Here is a 24,466-nt window from a genome sequence, read left to right on the forward strand (position 1 = left end):
GGAACAAAACCACCCTCAAAGGAGTAGTACATTCCTAAACCAAAATAACCTCATCTCAGAGAGGGGTAATTCATTTGTAAAGCATACCTTTACAAAAAGGGAAAGCAAATATAGATTTTGGCTGACAGACACCTTGTTATTCTGTCCAAAAAGCTGACCCATGTGGGAGGACTGGGCTGTTACTGAGTGCTACCATAGCATCCAGTACTCCAAAAGCACCTAAGGTACCTTGCCTTATTGAACATCATAAAGCTGGAGCCATGGCCCACAGACCCAGCCTGTCCAGATCCCTCTGATTACCCTTCCTACCCTTCAGCAGGTCAACGCTCCCAACCAGCTTAGTGCCATCTGCAAACTCAGTGAGGGTGCACTTGATCCCCTCATCCAGATGGCCAATAAAGACATTAAACACAACTGGCTCCAACAGCGAGCCCTGGAGAACCCCATGAGTGACTGGCCACTAACTAACTCCATTCACCATCTCTGGGCCTTGCCCATCCAGCCACCTTTTTACCCAACCAACAGTGCAGGCATCCAAGCCACGAGCAGCCAGTTTCTTCAGGAAAATGCTGTGGGAAACTGTCAGAGCCTTGGCTACTGTCCAGGTGGACACATGAAGACTTTCCCTCATCCACCAAACAACTGACATCTTGCCATAGAAGCAGATCAGGTTGGTCAAGCAGGTCTTTTATGAATCCATGAGGCACAGGCCTGCTCCCCTGGTGGTCCTGCATCTGCCATGTGATGGCACTCAGGATGATCTGTTCCTTCCCCAGAACTGACATCAAACTGACAGACCTGTCATTTCCCAGATTGTCCAGGCAGCCCTTCTTCAGTATCACATTTGCTAACCTTTCTTGGTAATTAGGCTCTACATAATTAAACTGAGCTTCACATACATTCAACCCAGACAATAAATCACTTGTAATATACAATGAAGGAATTGAACTAAAATTCTGCCTATTAGGAAGAATGCTTTGACATCACCTGTACCAGGAATAGATCTGCTGAGCTGCAGTGATTTACAGAAGCACTACTGTTGATGGGAGACTATCTGTGATTCAGAAACAGAAAGGGTAATATGGAATAAAAATATACAAAGTATGAATATGCTAGAACAATGGCAAAATTCAAAAGGAGAAAATATTATCTATTTGTTTTTTAGTACATCCCAGTTTAATATCAGTATCTGAAGAATTGTGGCTTCCATTAGAGTATCTGGCAAGAAAGAAAGGCACAAATGAGATTTGCAATCTGGTGTTCTCATTTTTCCCTGTCAACATTGAAGAGATTATGCAAAGCCATAAAAATAATGTTAGAATTTAAGCAATTTATAGCAACTTGCAAAGTCACTTGTCTGACCTTGTCCTAGAAAATTACGAGTCAAATGGCAAATGAGCTAAAATAAGAGTCAAAAAATCTTGAAATCCAAAATAAACCAGAAATTTTGTTGCCCTGTGTAGATACAGAATAGAGAGGTTTTTGTGACTCTACAAAGCATCTTTGGACGGGTGAAGTAGTTTATGTTTACACAAGAAGTGGTGAGCAACAACATGTACACTGATCCAGTTTGCACTGCAGCAGGCATGAGGACAGATATTTTGCAATCAAAATGAAAGAGAGGGATTCTGAGAATTTCACAGCTTACAGGCCTCAGCATTCTGGCTGTGAATCCACCCCTTGACACTGGGGCCCAAGTAGCCATTTGCCAGGAAAGTCAGGGGAGAGTTCTCATCAGTTCTCAGATCCAAGAGAAAAAATATAAGGGCTTGCAAACTGTGGTATGTATTCTGCAGTGCTTACAAAACGTGTATGAATAGCATTTTCTTCTAGAGAAAAACTCAAATTAATAAGAGTATAATAGCATCTAAGACCTTGTCTAATGTTTTGTAGGGGGTTTTTGGTTTTTCTGGAGCTTCATATTTTCACACCTAGGATTCAGATTATGATGTTTCCTGAGGTAGCAGATAAGATATAGAAATACAAACCTTCACTCAATACACGACACTGGACTTTTAGTCACATATGAAGTAATGCAAATACTTCAGCTTAAATGATTAAGTACTATTTCTTATTTTTTAGGGGTAGTTTAGCTTGATAAAATTTAATCTCAGCTCAATAAATTATATTCAGTATATTTATTAAATAGAATGTTTTCCAAAGCTAAACTAGTGGAAAAAAAAAAATTAGATGGGATTTCTGTTTGTGGGAAAAGGTAGTATAGCATATGAAATGTACCCAAAACAAATGGCAGCACTTTGGAACTTTTATTTGGGAGTACCAGCACATTTTTACACACTCAGCTAGGACAAAAACATCTTTTCAGAACTGTGCTGATTTTAAGTCCCATGAGACCAGCTCGTGTGGGTACATTTTGCCTTGCCTTCTAAGGGTATATTCAGTACAGAATCACAGAATATGCTGAGCTGGAAGGGACCCACAAGGATTATTGGGTCCAGCTACTGCCCCTGCACAAGACAAATCCAAGAGTCACTATGTGCCCAAGAGCATTCTCCAAATGCTTCTTGAAGTCTCTCAGCCTTGGTGATGTGACCACTTTTCCCAGGGGAGCCTGTTCCAGTCCCCAGCCAACCTGTGGGTGAAAAACCTTTTTCTAATATCCAGCCTAAACCTCCCTGTCACAACTTCAGGCCATTCCCTCAGGTCCTGTCACTGGTCATCACAGACAAGAAATCCGTGCCTGCCCCTGTTCTTCTCCTCATGAGGAAGTTGTGACTGCAGTGAGGTCTCCCCTCAGTCTCCTCTCCCCCAGGCTGAGCACACCAAGTTACTTTAACCACGCCTCATACGGCTTCCTCTCAAGGCTCCTCTTCACCACCTTCACTGCCCTCCTTTGGATGCTCGCTAATAGTTTAATATCTTTCATGTATTGTGGTGACCAAAACTGCACACAACAAAACAGGCTTGGCTTGGCTGCAATTCTGTTGTTTCTGGAATCATGAGAGAGATGAAGAGAAGATGAGTAAATATGACTTAGAACAACCTTATATGGGTTTCTTGTGCCATACTGTGATCAGAACTCCTACCCCAGGAGTTTTTCTGATGTATCATTTAGTATTTCCTGAAAACTATAGAGCTGGTGGGTATTGAGAAAATCATGCCTTTATTTATAATATTTTATATGGACTCTTAGAGGGTTGATGCAGAATAAAATCAAGGTTGCATGGATTCAAGCAAAGACAGTTTGCCTTGGTGAATGATTTCTACTAGTGATATTACAGGACAGAAAAGCAACTGAACCCTTAAAACCAACAGTTAGCAAAATAAAATACTGGTTTACTTATGAGTTTGGTATTTTCACTGTGGAATATGCTTTGAGAGAAATATACATATTCATTCTTTGTAGAGGAAAACACATCAAGTCACATATTTGCTGACTACAATTTTTGAGAAAACTACAGTGTTGCAGCATGAAACAGAACTTTGCACATTCCCAGTGCATATATGTCAGAAACATCAATACAAGTAATTGTTTTGTTATCCTCAAAGAATAACTATGAATACATTTACATTATACATAATTTATACACTTATTAATACAAAGCTAGCAAGACAAGACATGAAATGAGACGTACAACCATCAGGTCAGTAGCTGGAAAAACTAATTTCCATGTTACCCTTGAGCTAGGACACTGGCATTTTATATACTTGTTCTTTATGTTCAGATGAGACAGATGTGCAAATTGTAAAGCTTACTGATAAGGAAATGAAAATAATATACCATGATGAGATGTATTTATTAAGTCATCATCAATGCATTCTCTGTATGGCAGATGACCAGAAAAATGTTAATTTTAACATTGGAGATGTTACATGGTACATTGTGCATAGAGTTGCACCAATATGTCATCAAATAGCAAAGAAATGTTAGCACCAAAACATTGGCTTACATGCACTTCAAATTTATAGGAAATTTACAAAGGAAAAAAAATCTCACTCATTAAGATGACGTATGAAGTTCATATGCTTCTAGTGCGAACTTGTATAATTTATATTCTAATGTATGTGCCTTAAGAACTATGCCATTGTTGTTGAAATAGACAAATTTTGTAAATAACTTTTTCATAGACTCATAGATCATTAAAGTTGGAAAATACCTCCAAGATCAGTGAATTCAGTAATTAACCCAGAACTGCCAAGTCCACCACTAAGCCAGGTTTCCAAGCACCCTATCTACAAGTCCTTTGAAAAATTTCAAGGATGGCCATGGCACTGACTCCCTGGGCAGCCTGCTCCAATGCTTGACAACTGTGAAGAAATTTTCCTTACTATCCAATCTAAATGTCTACAACTAATGGCAAACCTCAAGGCCATTTCCTCTTGTCCTACTGCTTTTTCCTTGTGAGAAGAGATGACCCCATCTCGCTCTCACTATAACTTCCATTCAGGTTCTTTTGAACAGATGCATCTCTTCACAGAACTTCATACACACTTTTTGCGATAAACCAGAAGCATTTTACCAGCAAGTTTATCAAATGAATGAATTACTGACAGCTGTCATATTCACACAAACTGAAGTGGCTATTACAAAAAAAATAAAAAACAAAACAAAACCAAAATAAAAACCAACCAACAAAAAAACACACCAAAAAACCACCAGGAAATAAAGAGCACTGAGCACCATAAAGTACACCTAAAGCATAGTAGAAATTTACCAAACAAAAAGGAATTAACTGCAAGGAAATACATACCCAAAACCCAATTTGTTTTACTTCTCTCTTTTGAGATATGAAAGTGCATTATTAATTCACAGGCTTTTATATATTTTCGGTCTCCTCAGTGTGTCCATAGACAGAAGTGAGTTGATTGACAAAGCTTCAGAAATTAAATCATATAGCTGAGAAATTTCGGGATTTGTAACTTTATTTAGTATTTCCACCAATACGTCTGCAATTGTTGTATAAATGAATATTTAAACCTCCTCATAAATCTGGTCTGCATAAAGGGTATTTTTTTTTAAATCACTTCAAGCTATAAAGTCTACCGCTTTAGTGAAAACAATATGCATTTAACTAGTCCTGCAGCTCTGACATTAAGGCTGTATTTTGTTTCTGCTTGTTCATCAGGAACAGAATTGGTCACCAGGGATGTGATCTTTCAAACTTGCTTAAAGTCAAACACACAAAGAGTTACACTAGCTTCAGTGAAACTACTCATATCCCAAAAGCTACATATGCACAAATTGCTATCATCTTACAAATGTGCAAAATCAACACAGGATCTTTGTGTGGGTTTGTTCCCAGCTGATGACTGGCTTTCAATGAAGGAGACAAGCATGGTACATTAGATTCATGTAGCATGGCTGTAGCACATCTGAGGGCTGAGCTAGAATTGGATCAGATGCTATTATACAAAATACAGAAATCTATTTCTTAGATCTCTACAGGACCCATGACTGTGCGGTATAGGGATAGACAGAGAGTGACTGCCTCATTACATGGTAGAGTTGAGAGCTGACAGCTGCTGTGACCTGCTGGGTGCTAATACAGCACAACAACAAGTTCAGGCAGGTTAATTCCCAGACCTGTTGAAGGAACAGGTCCTTGCATTAAATAAGACTCAGAATGGACCATCAGCTCAGTTGGGGAATCAGCATTCCTTAGATAATTTGTATTACTCAATAAAAAGTACAAATTATGACATACAAAGATTAACGAGATGAGATGCCTTAAATCAATCAACAGTCAGGCAAGTTTTGAAGCAAAACCAGACAAATGACTGATGGAAAAGAAAGATGAGCAGACAATTTTGGACTCCTACAACAAATTTCTACAACTAAATCCATCAGAGGGAAAAGAGGTAGAAGGGATTAGAACACCACCAAATTAAGCTAGTGACATTAAAAAAAAATAAGGATATTGAACAGATCTGCCTCCAACAGATGCCAGTTGCATCATTACACAATTTCTCTGATGTAATTACAGTTTTAGGACAGACATAGAAGGAAAAAATCTGACATTTGATGCAAGGAGGATTTAGAGTCACAGGACTTAAATTGACCTGAGGCTGAAAACAAAAAACACAAAAGACTAACAAGAGCCTATATAAAATAACGACAGCAGGAACGGGATAGAAATAAATCTCCCACCAACAATAACACAAAAGAGAAATAAAAGACAGATTTCAAGACTGGCTCACTCAGGCCACAGTGAAATAGCAGTAAAGGCAGTGTGCTAGTAACCTCTGATCCTGGCAAATCCTGTGCTCACACAGCAATGAAAATTGTTAAATGGAAAGATGTAGTAAGACTTGTGGAGCTTGGTGGAGGAATGCACCTGCCTGCAAGGAACGGCCTGGAGGTTGATCTGCACAGACACCGTTCTCTGCATAAATAACAAGCTCACCTGTACGCACAGAAAAATTCTCCTATGTTTCTGTCCAAACAGGTACTAAATGCAGGTACAAGTGTAGGAAAGGAATCTCACCATACTCTGGAACCTAACTCTTTTATGACCTTTGAGACCCCCGTGTTTTTCACCCTGATTAACAGAGAGGCAATACTGGTGGTTGGATATTTCATTACCATTATGTATTCATGGGAGAAGCAGTAGTATTCCCAGCTTAGAAAATTTTTATACTTTAACTATTTCCCCTACAGCAAGACTAAGTCAAGTCCTTTCAAAAGTTCTAGAGGGGGAAAGGTGAAGACCAAACTAATAGTTGTGTTATTTGTTAGAAACACATGGGACACTGTGTAAGAAACTTGCTGTTTTCAGGTGTCTAACACTATACAGAACATGTATTATGAGTCATCTCAAAATAAATACATTTGGATGAGTATACAGATTGATGAGTCATTCTGCAGTAGAAAAGCTTTATCAACCAATACCTGACTAGTCTCAACTTAAGTGTTTTTTGAACATCACAGTCTTTTTAACATCACACTGTATTTTTTTAATGAACTAGAATTTAAAAATTAAGGCTGCTCCAACATATCTTTAAAGACTGACACTCTGAGATGTTTTCATACCAGATCTACCTCTCCAGTTTGCATTAGCACTGTTTGTCACATTCAATCAGATGCTTACAAAAATCATCCAAAGGTGAAGCCACCAGTGCATCCCATGGTGAGGATCCCGTGCAATATAACACTGGTGGCAGACATTCAATAATTCTGCAAATGATGCTGACAGGAGACAGATATCTAAAAGACAGGATTTTATGTATTAATACACATAGGGTAATATTTTCTCAGCACATGACAATAAAAATATATAATCTGTATCCATAATAAATGCTTACTTAGACTATGACACATTCAAATCACAGAATCAATTAGGTTGGACAAGGCCTCTGAGATCATTGAGTCCAACCCATGACTGAAACAGCACCTTGTCAACCAGACCACGGCACCGAGTGCCACATCCAGTCTTTCCCTAAACACCACCAGGGACGGTGGGTGACTCCACCAGCTCCCGGGGCAGCCCGTTCCTGATTGCGGACCTGTTTCGAAAGGCCATTTGAACCGAGGGCGCCGTGATGCGCAGGAGCCCCGGGGCGCGGTGCCGCTGCCGCGTGTCCGGCACAGCAGCACCGCCCGGCGCCCGGCCGGCTCCATCCCTCCGCCAGCGCCGCCGCCGCGCTCCTCCAGCCCGAGTTACGCCATGCAGGGGCGACCTCTGCTGTTCCTTTTGTTTCCAGGACTGCGAAAGCGGGGAAAACCCCAACTAAACAAGCCAAACTGAACCACCCCTTTCCTTCTGTGGAGGAGGAAGACGGGAAAGAGGCTTTCGGCATTCTTACAGTGTGTCGCCAATTATCTTCCCTGCTCCTCTGTGCCAGCTTAGTGTGTTGGCCTCAATATGACACCTCTGAATACGAGATCATTATTTGAGACAAATATATGGTATTTGTTACATAGCAGATGTCTTATTTGGACTGTGAAAACAAAAGAAATAAAATCTCTTGTCTATGCCGACGACAGTTAAAGAACTTCAGTAAAAATACCAGTTAGTTAATATTCCACATAAGCTGGTAATTTCAAATCATGTCTTATTTTCACAGGTTTTACTAGGAATGACATTTGGGCAGCTTGATGCAAGAAAGAGTTTTCACAAGCAGTGCTAATTGTGAAGCCTCTCTGGATGTTCCCTCAATACCTCCAGAACTTGCAGTACAAAGAAGCCACATTTGACACTGAAAGAATGTAACAAATTCTGCTCTATTCTTTAGTAACCGAAAAAATCAACAGCGGCACAGCAGTAGCACTCCCCATCCCCCAGAATAACCAAAGCTTTCTCCTTATTTCTGTTTAAAGGTGTTTTGTTGGCCATCTAAAGCAGCCTTTTAATTTTTTTGTCTTTCTTTGCTATTTTTATTTAAATTTTAGCTAAATTGTGTAGGAAATATTTGCCTACAAAAACACAAACCTAGAATCTTTTTCACTCTAGTGCATATAGAAAATTATCTAAAGGTAACTCTATACATTCATTGTAAGAGGTACAAAACACTAAAAACCACCAGGTAATAATGTAAAGACAGGATCAGGACTTCCTTTTTTCATTTAAAAGGTTAAGGTCTTTGCACTTTCAACAAACTTCTTTTACTGGCCACCAATGAAAATTAAACAAAAGAAAAAGAAAAGAAAAAAGGAGAAAAACAATCTATCAATTTTCAACATATCTTGAAAACTTGCTTTTGAACTTCTACTTTAAGCAAAAAGTATTAATTTCCCCTTTAAATATAAAGCTTTTCCAAAAGCCAGAGTAGAAAAAACATAATTGCTGCGCTATCATTGAAAACTACAGTTATATAGAAACTTGACTTTGTTTCATTAAAAAATCACCTGGTTTTCAAAGCCCAAAAGAAAAAAAGGACACCACCATAAGCGTTTATATTGACAAGAATGTTCCTAAACGCCTTATCAGGGTGATTTAATTTTCCATGTGTCTGCTGGATTTGCTTTGCATGAAGATCTGGACACATACAAGAATGTGTGTGTTTTCTTTTTCTGCCATACTACTAAGAAAGTAACTCAGGATCACAGAGCAGCCTTTTGCTGCAACTAATCCCTCCGGATCTGGCCGAGCCTTTCAGGCTGTGCTTCCTGTCTCAACCCGCCTATGCCTTCTGAAAGCAGAGTGAAAAAACCCAAAAATTTGGCAAACAGCCATTAAAAAAAATACCAAAACATTTGCTATGTAGATCGAACTTCAAAGAATGCCTTAACCGATGCCTCCCCCACAAAAAAAAAAAAAAAAAAAAAAAAAAAAAAGAACAGTGCAGAATCCTAGTTATTCCTTGGTTCATCACATGTTGTCAAGGTTTTTCCTAGGGTACGATTTGAACTCTTAGTAGTGGGAGACCCCAGTCTCTGTACAGCATTAGGAAGAAATGGCAGGGTTTGCATCATCAGAATTAAAACAACTTCACTGAGGCAAGGTTAATGACCTGATTATTTTTCCATATGAGCAAGAGTTGATTTAGAAATCCAGAAAATAAACCAAAAAATCTATTTTTTATCTCTTAGTTAAAATTATCAGTAAGTTATTTAAAAATATCATTCTTCTCAGTATTTAAATACAGTAGTAGCTTTTAAGAACATAATTAATAACAGACCAAAATCTAGAACCAGACTGACCACCTCTTACACAGTGAAGAATCTCATGTTTGCAAATTTCAACTGATTGATATAATCTCTATATATGGGCAGCACAGTAAGGAAGGATGTGTGAACCTATATCTCTTTCTTGGCCCCTATTTTAACTTCAGGCTGTTATATGCAAATATAAATGACAAATGCAAGGTCTTCAAAGCATTCAACAGACCTCTATAAGGCACCTGCTGTGTTTAGGTTAGTAGGCCTTACATGGAAGTGATCAAATGACTGTCACTTGGTGAGCTCTCCTGTGAGGCACCTTCTTATGATGGAGAGGCCAGAAGGTCTCTCTCTCTCCCTCTGAATTTGTGGTCTGCTCACTCACACTGATCAGACCAGCCTTGTCACAGCATGGCTAACTTCCCACCCCACAGTAAAAGCAATAAAGAAAGCTCAGTGCCTCAGAAGTCACCAATGTCCATGTCATGTCAATGATAGCTTTTCCAACAGAACTCCTATTATTAGCCTGCTCCCTTCTCCCAGTTATAAAAAGAGAGCACAACAGTAAGGAATTGACCAGACCTTACATTTCCATTCATAGTAACTTGTACATTCTCCTTTTATATCAATATACGATGTGTCAACAATACAGGAGTTATTGTTCTTTGTTTGTTTGGGGGTGATATTGTTGTTATGGATGGGGTTGGTTTTGTTTGTTTTGGGTATTTGTTAATCTGGTTGTGTGTGCATTTGTCCAAGACACACTTCTGCTTCCTAAGTGGGGCAGAACATTCTGTTTAGTTCCCAGAGCAGTATGGATCTTCCTTCATTATTCTTTAGAAAAAAAATAGACACACATTTTCCTGACGTTTTTTGTTTTTTATGATAGAAAGAAAAAACAATTATTCTTGCCATGTTCTGAAGTTTTTTAAGCTTACAGAAGTGTTTCTAGATAGAATGGCTTTTATCTTGATTACATTTTCTGAATAACAAAGAACAAGCAATAGCACTATAGGTAATGCAAGAAGGCAGCAGAAAAAGCCAGGCTGGTGAATATGAGAAAATTGTGTCAGTATTCCTTCCTCACAACACAGGAAATACTTATTGTCCATACCGCTTTTCATCATGGGCATTGAAGCAGGATTAGAAGAGTGCTTAACAGATTATTTAACCTTCACTGAAAGAGATACAGCAACCAAGAAAGTTCCCACTCTGTCATTACCCATGCCCTCCAAACCATCTCCCTCCCGTGGTATGAAATATAACTAGGCGTTTTTTCCTTCCCAGTGATTTACTGCTCTGCAGATAAATTTAATCCTCCCCACAGTCTCCCACATATTTTTTTTGCAAAAAACTTGGACCCAGGAAAGACTTCTTAAAAGGAATATAGATTTGTTATTATAAAGGAAGGCAATGGCCCTGTTGCCCCTTAAACTGTGTTCAGAGGGGTGGAAGTTCACTACACATTGCATCAGCACATATTGCTCTGTATGTCTCTTGTAGGTTTAAGATTAAAATATTCCTTGGCAAAACAAGGATAATGGCAAAGATAGTGGCAAAACTAATGACAGTGGCAAAGAATTGTGATACACACATTCTGTCATTTCACATGATATTCACAAACGGGTTTTATACTAGAATCTTTAATGTAAGGTTTCATCTCTAATGAAACAATGGTATTTCTTGCTTCACCTTTAAAGGAAATGAGACTTCTCAATACTGTGGAAGTTTTTTTTTTTTCTCTGATGAAAAAGGAATGGACTATTTCCTACAATTGCCAAAGGACTGAGGTCTGCCAAGGAGGTTCATTTTGCTTGCATCATCTTACAGGAATGATCCACCAAGGTATATACTGGCCAGCACAGCATCTGGAAACTTCGCAGCTGAAATTGAATGCCAGAGCTCACTGAGGCAAAATATAAGAAAGCTATTTACAGTGACACATATGATCACAAAGATCAGAGCACAGATTTGGAACAGAAGAAAATTCAACCCTCAACTTTTGTTATGTTTGCCAGTATCTGGTTTAGTACAATTATTCACTTAAAAAGGCTTTTTAAAATTCATTTCAAGAATGAAGATAATGGCCTCAAGTATTTAATTACTAAGGCAGACTAAAGGGAAAGAAAAAAACTCCTTAAACCACATCTTAAAAAAAAAAAAAAAAAGCCAACCCACAAAAACTTTTCAAATATGCTCTTAAACTGTCCCAGAATTCTTTTTACTGATGTTTTATATCCTTTCTCTGGAAATTCTCCTTCTGTTTCTCCAGAATATGTACAATACAAATTCTAGACAGAAACCAAGTAATACACACCTACACAAATGTATACACAAGTTAATTACTAGATACTTTAATACTTATATATTCTGTGCCATGGGAAGTGCACATTCTGTGTACTTATACAGATGGATAGATAATTCACCAGTTGAGTGGAAAGTATTAAAGAGGAAAATTATGTCTTGAAATATGACTGGGTGATTATCTTTATACTCTGAAAGATCCACTGAAGGGGGAATCATCTGCTTCACTAGGTAAACTACTGGAATAAACACTGGATATACAGGATTCATCTCCAACCTAGCAAATCATTGCAGTGTAGGCCATTGTGTGGATTATGAACATGCATTAAATTAAATATTGTTATGGAGTTTTTCTCCCACCTTAGGATGCACCCAACACTTTCCTCCTTCCTGTCTGACAATATGTTGCCATGCTATAAAAGCCCTAATGCCCATTTCAACGATTAGCTGTACATCAGCATTACTACTTCAAATCCACAAGTTTCACATGAAGCATTAAATGGGATGAATATTGATCTGCTAAAGAGGATTTATTTATTTCTAGCTCTATCCAAAGATCAACTATTAGCAGCTTTTGGTGGATCTGTTGAGCTCTCACAGCACAAAGCTACTGCATACATGACACCGGACTTGACATTTCAGTTCTGGAAGAAAACCAAACAGTAAATTCACTGCAATAATCCTAGATAAATGAGATGATCACTGGAAAAGCTGAGATAGTTAAGTGGTCTATCAGAAAAGTCCAAAGGATGATATTGAATTGTTGCAACATAATAACCTCTCTCATGACAACATGGCAGAAGATCACCATATCAGATGCCAATATTTTCACCTTCAAAAAGCATCATTATTTCAGATTATCTTGGAATACTTCACAATTATGTTCTGAGCCGAAAATTTCATACTCAGCATAATAATCAGATACATATCAATATCACAGTATTTACCCATGCATTCCTTTTTTTGTCCTGTTCAGTCAATAACATACTAATAACTGTATAATGCATTCAAAAAACACATATCTGTTTCAACCCTCCCAGCACAGGTAGGAGTTAGTGCTGCCCTCAAAATGTTCTTTTGACTCTCTGTCAGTGGGGATCATTTTTTACTCTTTGGCACTGACAAAGGAGGAAAACATACCAATGGGTGGATGAGGACTGCAGGCAGATTAGAAAAGAACTGGTGAGCTGCCTTGCCTTTTATACTCAGAAGGCAAGGGCATAAGAGGATGCTTTGACAAGGAGTGTTTGAAACGCCAATGTAAGAAGCCATGAAATTTTTGCTGTGTCACTTACACATGAAGCTGAAAAAGTCAGTCAAAATATTGCCTCAGTGCTACGATTTCATCAAGACATATTTCAGTAGCTAATAACATCATTCTAGTCGTCGGTTAAATGTTTCACTTTTATTTATCTCATTTCTGTGCAGAAACTTTCTCTTATGAGAGTATTACTTTAAAGAACACATGGAGAAGAAACAGAAACAATGGCATACAGTGAGAATATTTGCTGCTATTAAAGATTGCCTAATTTTTGTCTTCTCATACGACCACAGTTCTCAAAAAAAATCCTTCCAAAAAAACATTAGGAAAAAAACCTGTGCAGCATGTTACCGCGACCAGATCTGAAAACCAATGCTTTGTTTTGTTTACTTGAAATCTGTGAATTCCTAAATGTCCTTGCCATAAGTAGCACTCAGTTTAATTAGGTTTTTGTCTGTAGAACAGCATCTGCTTCACCAAGGATAGAGAACCTTGGGTCAGTTCCAACTGTCAATGAAAGAGGAGCAAGATGTATTTCAAAATTAGCCCTGTATTTAGACAAACTTAGTATGTTTTGTTATTTGTTTTCTTAAAAATATATCTTCCATTTCATCTGTATAAAAAATAAGACGGGCTTCTGGAGACAGCATTTATATGTTCAAATACACTTCAAATGCAGAAGCTTGCATTATTTATAAAATCTCTTAGATGCAACAACTCGAAAGAAGTTTAAAAAGGTAATCTGAAATCTTTCCTGGGTAATCTCTGCTTGGTTAAATATCTTTAATGGTATATCATTACTACAGAGCCCCCAAAAAAATTTCTCTTCCAACAGCCTATTTCATTCTTTTGGAAAAAGAAAACAAAATGAAACAATATAACCATAAGCAAATAGTGTTCAGAGAGTCAGTTCTATGTTGCCTGAAGCTTTCAGGCTATTTGTCTCTGGAACACATGATATGCTACCAAATTCATATCCTGAGAAGAATCTTTTTCCTGTCATTCACATTCTCATAACATGGCTCTCTATAAACTACCTTCTAGGAACAATGTCTACATTTGCAACATAATTTGGTAGAAACTTAAATTAAGTCACTAATTCTTTCAATATTTTCTGCTACTAAATTAATTTAAAATAACAGAATGTAATAAAAGGAAAACTTACATTTAAAAATCATGCCTATTAATATTTCTGTAGTTTGTTGGGAGTATCTGTCAGAAGGAAATAATATAATGACTATTTGCTTAACTTTGATGTAGCACATAATGCTTTTACCTAACAATAATTCCTTTCTTCACTAATACTTCATAACACTTATCAGTCTGAAAAAGGTTGCACTGCTTATGGTTTGAATATAACTGCAAAATTTCAGGCATGGTAGGTAAAACTCTGTATTCTATCTTTTATCCCGACAGCATCCTTTTGGCATCCCTATGGTAATTTCTGCCTCTGCAACTTGCTGTACAATTTAATTTAAAAAGGCATAAGCTCTTTCTTCTTCCTGCCCTTCCTCCCAAACCTTTGCACTGAATTCCCAAACTGCTGAAAAATGCTCACATTTTAAAATTATTTTATTGTGAGTTTTAAATTAACCTTTTTATTCTCCCCTTCTGTCCCCCTAGGTTTACTTGCTCATTCTTAGATCACATTTAATCTACATGCAGACAATGAAAAACAAAGATGCTATAAAACAATACTTGGTGTTGAAACAGAGACACTAGTCATCCTTGGAATAATCACCAACAGAGCTATGACCAAAGCCCAAACTCTTCTGCAGAGCTTGCACCAAGTCATGTGAGAAAGAACCTCAGTGTGAAATTTATAACAGTGAAACTTCTTCAGGCAGCAGAATCTCTCAAATTCGCCATATTAACATGGAAATCACAGATCCTTTTGCAAGTTATATTTCCACACAACAGAGCATTTTCTCTTTTGCTACCAAACAACAATTTATGTGCTAATTAGGCATTTTGTGAAATGTCAGTCTGTCCCATCCCATCTTCCCACCCCTCAAATACTCAGGTCTCAAAGAATGGTCATAATCCAAACAGCACTATATGATGAACTCTGTGAAATACATACACCACGTGAAATAGATGAGGATTTTTTTCATGTATTGTGCTACAAATCAAAAATTCTAACACTGCCTAACAAAACTCCTAGCTGCATAAAAAGATGCAATAAACCTTTCTAACAGTAGCTGATTTGTATGCAACATTGACCATAAGGGTAACTCTTCAGTAAACCTGAATCTCATATATAATGCATAGCAGTTAATAAATCATAGTAAAATCAGGTGGCTTAAAGCCAACAATACCCAACTAGTAATGGAAAGGAGGGAAAGATTTATAGAGAAACAGACTCTGTCTGGATTTTGCTTTAAAGAGGCTCACACAGTGCAGTGAGAAGATCTTGCTGTGGTTTTCAAGTGGACACAACTGTGTCATGCTGACTCACTTCGTCCTTCCCCCAACATTGCTTCTCACTTACCGCAGGTAATGCCCCTTCTCCAGAATCATCATCTTTGACCTTCCACTGGATTTTTTTGTCTATCAGCTCCACAGCGTCTCAGCTGAAAAGAAGAACAAAAACATCCCACACTAGATTTCAAACTTAAGAAGCCAGTTTTGGGAGGTTCTTTTCAAGTATTCTTCTTTAAGCCTCAAAAAGCCATGCTATGAAGTATTAAAAGTATCAGACATTTCCCAGATCCAAAATCCAGCTGCATAGAAGGGAGAAAACATACTTCAGTGTTTAGGATGGGAAGAATGTTTTTTTGCATTAAATATCAAGTGTAAAACTGTTAGCTCTCTTCTCATTGGAGATCCAGGGGAGCAGGATATTAGAGACTATTGCTGCTGCAGAGATCTGAGAAAATTCTTTTCTTGTTTTTTTAGAGCTTGCCCATGGTGACCAGAGGCACTTAGCCAGGCAAAAGCATTAGTGCACAGTTAAGGTGCAGCACCTTCACATTAAGCATGCTTGCAGCTTCATCAGAAGATAGTGTGATATCAACTACAAACATGTAAAAACTGTCACAATACACTTATTTCTTAGGAACTACATTCTGAAGGCATAGATAACTAATGCTGAAGTTCTTCAGTTCTCAGCTACCTTTATTTATGTCATACGCTCTAACTAAGGGGAAAACATTTCCCTTTTTTTGTTTGGTTATGCTGTTTATGTTTGCCATTGTTGGGACCACCCTAGTTGGAAAACTGCAGCAAAATTTCCAAATCAAATTAAAACCAAACCCCTGCTTCTCCGCACTTAAAAGCAAATTACAAAACATCTACTTATGCCAGGTTTTTAAAGCCGATTTTGTATTAAAAATACCCGAGTGTCAGACTGATACCGCATCACCAAAAGCTTTCTAAAATTAAAAGCCCCTCTCAGCGTGTCAATCCAACGCGCAAATAAACCACGGCCACGCTGCCAAAACCAAAGCAGTTTAGAAGAACCTCGCACAGAGGGAGAGCCTTTCCCCTTCCCCTTGCCGGGTGCGCTGCCGGAGCCCAGCGAGGGGGGAGCGAGCGCTGCCCGCGAGGGACGCGGGGCGCGGTGCCGCTTTCCCGGCCGGGAGTGCCTCGGGGGGCGGCCCCGCTGCCGGAGGGGCCGGGGCGGCCGCGGGGTGAAGCGGGGGAAGGAGCCCGGGAGCATCGGCCGCTGCCCGGGCACCGCGCTCGGCCGCGGCTCGGCGGCGATCGGCCCGGCGCATTCCCGGCCCGGGCACGAGGTGGCAGCAGCCGCTTGCGGAACGGCGGCAGCGGGCACCGGCAGCGGGCACAGCCCCGGGCTCCGCTCCCGCCCGGGCATCTCGGCGCCGGCCTGCGCGGCTGCCGCACCGCCCTGCTGAGCCGGGGTACGCGGGGCAACCGCAGGATTAAGAGAAAAAATTACAGCCCCACCCCCAGCGAGACACGGACTGGAGACAAAATCACCGCAGCGAAACTGACAGAAATGACGTGAAATCTACCATTTCAGACGCAGATAAATATTTAAGTATCACCTACTGCCAGGGAAGAGAATGGGATTTTCTCCACTGACCTCAGTAGCAGTAGGGTTGAGTGCAAAGAAATGGGGCCATATGTTTTTCATAGATATCTTGTTTTTGACAAAAAAAATTTATTCTTTTCTTTACATGACAAATTATTTTCTTGCAACTAATTTTCAGTATCAAACAGCAGCAATGAAGACCTTCAAAATGATCCAGTCTCAACAATATTTATTTAGTGATGATCATGATGATAGTAATAAACAAATAAGAGTTCTTACCAAGTAATTCAAGTTTGTTCACTGTTTGTGTGCAGTTTGGTCTAGTTCATTTTTCAGATTTTTTGTGACGTAAAGCAAGACGACTAGCACAAATAGTTACCAGCCCAGAGTTTTCCATCTCTGTTGTGCTTTAAAAAGGTAGGGAGATAATTCATGTGCCTTTAAATGAAACTGTCTTGCAAACAAACATTTGTTGCAAGCCCTATAATTGGTGAGCTATCATGCAAGCAAAGGGTTTTCACCCTGTCCTTCCAGAGGCATGGCAGGGTCCTGGCCTGAGCAGTAATCGAGCCCATGACCCCACTGCAGCTCTCCCAGCACCACCCTCTGCAAAAACAGCTGCAGGCAGAACCCACTAATTTTTATGCCTTTGCTTCAGAGTATTGCCCATCCAGGGGAATCACAATCCCATCTTGTGCAGGTACAACTCACGCAGCTACTGTTGGAAGGCAGCACAAGCAAGAAGGGATCCACCTGGAAAGCAGCACCCACTCACTGCCACAGTGAGGAATGCACACTGCTGGAAGGTGCAGCGATTTCCCTGCTTCATCCAACTGGGAACAACACGGCCCAGAGGATGTAGAGGTGCAGAGTATGCTGATGAATGAAAGCACACTGTTCTTATATGCACAACAACTGATGACAAATAATATTGCAAAGCTTTTTCACGTATCAATGCAAGCACTGGATTATGCTTTTCGGGCAAGAAATGTAAACTTTACTCCACATTGTCTTTACAAGTAGCCAAGAAAGTGTTATTCCAGAATTCATAGTTAGACTTGGTAATATTTTGCAAGGAACGGTCTGCTGGCAGGCTCCGAGGATGTACAGTCTGCACAGTGTCTCAGTCTGTGGTATGACTGTAGCTCTTAGCCAGAATATTCCACTGTCAATCAATCCTAAACAGAAAAAGGCACTGCTCTGGCTATTAAATAAAAACAAGAACTTGTACAAATTAAGAAGTTCAGAAGAAAAAATGAAAGCAAAAATGTAAAAAATCCTCAAGTTAATAAAGAAATAAATTATTGGAGAAAAAGTATAAATAATAAATTTTTCTTTCCCAACACGATCCCTAAAACTAGAACAGAAAACAGCAAAAATTCTTTACTCTTTTGACCAGCTAACTAATATCTTTTGATCAACTTACACTCTCCTTTTGCCCTGATCCCTCAGCTTCTTCTGCAAGAGATTTCATGCAAGTATTCCATGTTCAGGAAGAGTCCTAATGATACTACATGGGTTCAGCCTGTCTGCAGTGCATTTAATTGCTGTTTAATTCCCATTTTTCACTAATAGATGAGACTCTGAGCAGGTGATGGCCCCCAAAATCTGTATTTGCTTCTTTTTTTTTTTAATAAATCCTTAAAAGACGATGCATAGAGTGTCAAGCAGAACCAAAAGGCGCAACTAGAAAATAGGACATTAAGCTTTCTTATCAACTGCCATTTGGTAATGCTTTGTAATATGTGCTCTTTGAAATACTGGTACAAACTCAGCAAAAGATGATGTAAGATTAAATAAAGAGGGTCAGAAGTTTGGGGAGAAGTACCGAACAGTAGCAGAGGAGCACAGCAGCTGTTACACAGCACACAGCAACACCACAGAATAGTTTATGACAGGAAGTGAAGGAAATTCCACAATCCACCTGAAGCTACAGTGGGAATTATATAGGCAAAATATAGTTATTAAAATTGGAATGCAACAAAGACTTCAGGGGCTAATAATGCTTTTCTTGCAAGAGATAGCAAAAAAATCCCCAAGCATCTTCATTGACCACAAACTGCAAGACCACAGCTTTACATCTCAATTGAAAGACACGACTTTTTCCATGATAAATTGCTACAAGAACGTGATCTTTCTGGTATGTGCTTTCCTGGCTAGCAGGCTCCATTTCCTTCCAAAAACTGCAAAAAGAGTTAGTGATTTTGGGATTAAAAAAAAAAGTAATCTCTCTAATATATATCTCTCTATAAATATACATTCCTTTATATATGTATATACACACCAACACATATATATATGTAGATAGTGTATATTAAAAAAAAAAATCCTCTTTAAAGCTACTGCCAGTGTTTAAAAAATAATTGGCCAGTCTCAATGGTCTCAATGAAATGCTATTTGGCAGTCACAATATGAATATATTTACTGTATATTGCGTCTGTTAAATTTATGTTAAAATTTTATTATTTCTTGCCTAGAAATTGAATTAATTTTACAGCCCAAATAATCACTTCAATGAGCACTTAAAATACCTCACAGAAAAATTAAAGTACACAGAGCATGTAGTGTATTTTATGTCTGCATCTATAAAACACATACATGCCATGCACAAATATTTAAGTATATAAATGTGCAGATTCTGAAAGTACATATGCATTAGGACCATAAATACTCCCAGAAGTGGAACACACACGTTTATGCAGTGTGTATTTGTTTATACAAGTATGACTAGAGTACATAAATGTAGATAAGCCTCATGTGTATTATACATCGAAGGTGCTTTACTGTGATATAAAAGATTCTTTTATGATTAAATTTGAGATGCATGTGTTTCAAGGAAAACTACATGGAAAATAGCTGTCTAGCTCATCTCAGGACTGAACAGATAATGGGTGCTACTCCAGTTTGTCAAATCCCTTTTACAGCCACTGTATCTACTAGAGAAAAATAATTATTTTGCAGATGTTTATTTAAAACCAAACTTGTTCTTGTATTTTGCTGCACTAAAAGATACCAATCTCTTGCAGAGATATAAATCAGCAGTAAAGCAGCATTGATTGCCATAACACCTTACCACATTAAGAAGAAACATGCAATGGTAGGCACACAGTCATCTTTAAAAATGGCAATTCTTCTGAATGCATTCTGGTATCAATAACATTGGGTGGCTTAGAAACTTCAATAAAATTGTACTCATGGTAAGACCTGCTAAAGCAGCAGAAATATTTTTTCTTTTCTTTAAATGTAGCATAGTAAACACTGAGTATTTTATAAAATAATTATACATATATATATAAACCCCCAACCACTATATTGTCCTTCATTACTTGAAAATATTAATTTCCCTTGCTTTATTCAGTGCTTTGAGTAAGATCCACTCCTAATGCAATTAATGCTGAACAAATAGATGCAACATTTAAGACTGACTTTGGAACCTTAGTGACTTTCTTTTATTGTCAAGGGGAATTTTTGAGATGCACATTGAGTAAATAAGTAAATAATGGGACATCCTCATTGTATCCTTCCTCCTCATAAGCTTCTTGCCTTAATTTTTTTTTGACTATCGCACTAAGTCTGGAGCATAATTTGGCAGTACACACAAATGGAGCGACAAGAGTCTCTCAGATTCTGGTATCCCCAGCTGTTGGCTGTGCCAGACCAGCCAGGTACACACACACCCCAGGCTGTGCCCTCCTGTGCAGGCTGGCCAGGCTAGAGCCCAGTTCTGCCTGGCACTTGTGACCACAGTAGCTTGTTGCAGCTCAGGCTGGGGGAGCTCACGCTCACACCATCCGTACCGCTCATCTCATCAGGAGAGCTGCTACCAGAAGGTGCAATTACAGGCTTGTCTACAGACACACAGGAGAGTTTTAGCCACAGGGAGTCTCTGTGGGACTCTACCCTCTAGGTACAATTACTGAATTTGCCTCACCAATGCACAGTTAGGTGCACACTAGAAATCTGGATGTTATGAGCGTGGATATGTGCTCAGAGTTTTGGAAGTGTGCCCATTATACTGACTTCCCACTGCTCTTGTGCCCAAACTGTGGCAATGCTTTTTGTTGTCATTTTAAGATAATAATTCTTTTGATGCCTGCAGAAAGAGGCATAAATAACTAGGGTCCAGTTTCATTCCCCAAATTATTTGTTCTTACAGCCTGTTGGAAATTTAGCAAGCATTATTTGTAACTATGAACCAGGAATATAAAGATTTACATGACCTTGGCATTCACACCACAATTATCTATAAATTCTGGCTCGAGTCATGATTATTTATCATCTTTTTGAAGTGTAAGCATAGAGAGACTTTCACAAGGCTAAGCAGAAAACCATCCACAACTTAAAATTGCCTTAAGCAATATTTGCAGTACAGAAGATCTGATCCTCTGATCCTAGGGAGGGCTATTCCCAAAATAATCTTATGGAAACACATAGGAGAGCAGACTCAAATGAATATTATTCACACAAGGACAGAATTTGAGATTGGGTCCTAGTTTGTAATTTATTATTTTAGACTGCAATTCACAAAATACTTGATTTCTTCGTTATTGAGCTTTACAGACTTTAAAATCCTCCGATGTCCTGTTTTATATTTCATTTCTAATTCTTTGCTTCTGCTGTTTTGCCCTTCCCATACCAGTCATTCCCGTTTTCCTTACCTACACATTTTTGCATAGCTCGAGCTGAGTTGGGATGTTTACAGATGGCAGGTATAGGCGTGGGGGGATGAGCCCACACAAGAAGCAACTTGTTGATTCAAACAGCAAGTGAGCAAACAGTTAGCAGATTTGGACTGCTCATCACAGAGTGAGGGCCTGGACAAGATGACAGCAGCAGTCTGCTTGAAAGCAGGTTGGGACCATTACTGGTAATTACAGTTAATCAGCAACAATTGTCTTGACCAAGATACAGATCAACATTGAGCACTAACCTAACAGGACCTAATGAGTGTAATGGAGGATGAAGACAGCCTGATTAAACTTGCAAGGCACTGAATGACCTGAGCAGATGAGGCATTATAATTCCTAGACACACTCTCTCTCTCCCCTTCTCCTTCCAGTCCCCAGTGCAGATGAAAATGAGTCCTACAGCTATGTGGTGATACAGACTCTGTCACAATATGCTCACAGTGGTGGTTAATGGAATTAAACCTTGCACTCTGGTATGACTGGATATATTTATATGCTTTATTTTTTTTTTAAGTAACTAATATTATGCTATATAGTGATTTCTTAAAACTCATCAATAATGTTGTTCAGCAGCCAATGGTTATTGCAATACCCAGACAAATTTTAAAGCATTTTGGAGAGGTAAGGAATATGGATTCATTTAAACATAATGGAAAGAGATTCATGCTTTTCTATATCCTTGCTGGTAGTACTCTTTCCACTAGAGCCTAAACTGATCAGGCTCTAGAAGGAAGAAGAGCCTTCTTCCTCATGAAACTTGTGTGGAAACAAACAATTTTAATCCTTAAGATCCTTGTTAAGTATATAGTATTATCATAAAATATAATTTTTGTGTCATTTTTGCAGGCAAGTAGTTCTATGTAAATTCTGATCTGAAAAGTTTCTGATTAAACAAAATCTGATAAAAAATTTAAGAAATTTATTTTGGCATTTATATTAAAAAAATCTGCAATAACCGTATATTTTACAAATTTTACATTTAAAAAGATATTGCTTCTCACAGTATATGCTTCAAAACAAGTAATAGTAGCCTTTCAATAAAAACAAGCCATAAAAATATTTTTCTATTGATTCTTCAGTGTTAAGAAAGTGAATGTGCAAAAGAATGAATTACAATTCTCTAGACTTTTCCAAAATGTAAGCACAGATGTATAGGTTACTTACTGAAACACAGTCTTATCAATACCCCTTCTACTTCAAAGGAAGAATAATTTGGCCAAAACTAGAAGAAAAGCTAGTCTGACACAAGCCATCAAAACATCTAAAAGCCAGTCAGCATTGGTACACCTGTGTTTTGTCAGGCCATAATGACACGTTTCTCAGCCTAGTCCTATTTTCACATATGCTTCACACTGCACCTATAGATGCTTTACAAGAATTGTGTAGCCAGTTTCACCAGGAATGAATAAGTACAAGCAAATTCTTATTTAGCAGAGCATCTCTGCTGAGTGTCACTTTGTTTTATGTTTTGGGATATTTTTTTTTGTGTCTGATCCTGATATAATTTTTTTTTGAGCTGAAATGACATAATTATAAATGAACATAAATACTATTACCTGTTCTGCACTAAATGCATAGCCTGATGCAGCCCAGTCTTTCCCTGCTCTGCCTCTTTCTCAGTCATTAACCTCCCATTTTCCTATTTAAATCCTGCCCAGTCTCCTAGCCAGCCTGCTGTCGAGCTCTGCTTGGCTATTTGCTCTAGCAAGACATTCAAGAAAGTTACAGAATCAGGAGATGCTACAGCTTCCCTATCCTACACCACAGCAAAAATCCCAAACAAGGTAAAAGAAAGGGGAATTCTCACACTGGCCATTTTGTTCAGAGTGGGGACTCTACTGGGGTAGTACATTTCAAGGTGCTAGGGTAAAAGGAGGACTTAAAAAAGAAAAAGTTGGAGAACTCCATTAGACTCCAAAGCCCATCCTGCAGCTATTTCATTGTGTTAATCCTACTGAATGACCTACATTCCCCTACAAACCCCTCAAGACCAGGAAATCATGCTATGTCTTATTTTCTGAATAAAATAAGCCAGGTTCATTCTCACAACATTGCATTGTGCTGAAGCTTCAGCTACACATGAGTCTGCCAGAGAAATTCTTCTCATCAAAAGGGACAAACTGACTTAGGAGAATCACACACACACACAAGCCTACAACCACTCTCCTCTGCATGATACAGTCAAGAGCAACTCTCCTGTTATCCAGAGTTCAGCAGCATCAGGGTCATAATGGAATTCTGGTACCATTACTGGCTTGTGTCCTTGTGTGTGAGGATTGGCTTATCACAAGTGTTGTTAGGAGCCACTCTGCTCCTTTGGGCACTCTCTCTAGAAAAGGTGCTGCAAAGAACCACAGATACACTCAGGTTTCTCTGTTGATATATCATGCTGAATGAGTGAAGGGTAAGAAAAAGCAGTACCAGGGAGGAATGGAGTTTTCCCTGAGCAGCCAAAAATCTCAATTTGAGCACCAGTTCAGGCCAGCTGTGCACCTCATCTACATTTACCTTTTGGGCAGACTGGGCAGAGTTAAAGATTGGGCAATTTTTAAACAAATTTCAGAACAAAATAAAATCTATTAAGGCTTTGGGTTAAAGATGAACATCAATCTGAGGTTTAGTTTTTTTCACCTAAACATCTCTGCAAGAAATATGGG

The sequence above is a fragment of the Lonchura striata genome, chromosome 4, assembly GCF_046129695.1.
Source record: "Lonchura striata isolate bLonStr1 chromosome 4, bLonStr1.mat, whole genome shotgun sequence".
Taxonomy (NCBI): Eukaryota; Metazoa; Chordata; class Aves; order Passeriformes; family Estrildidae; genus Lonchura; species Lonchura striata.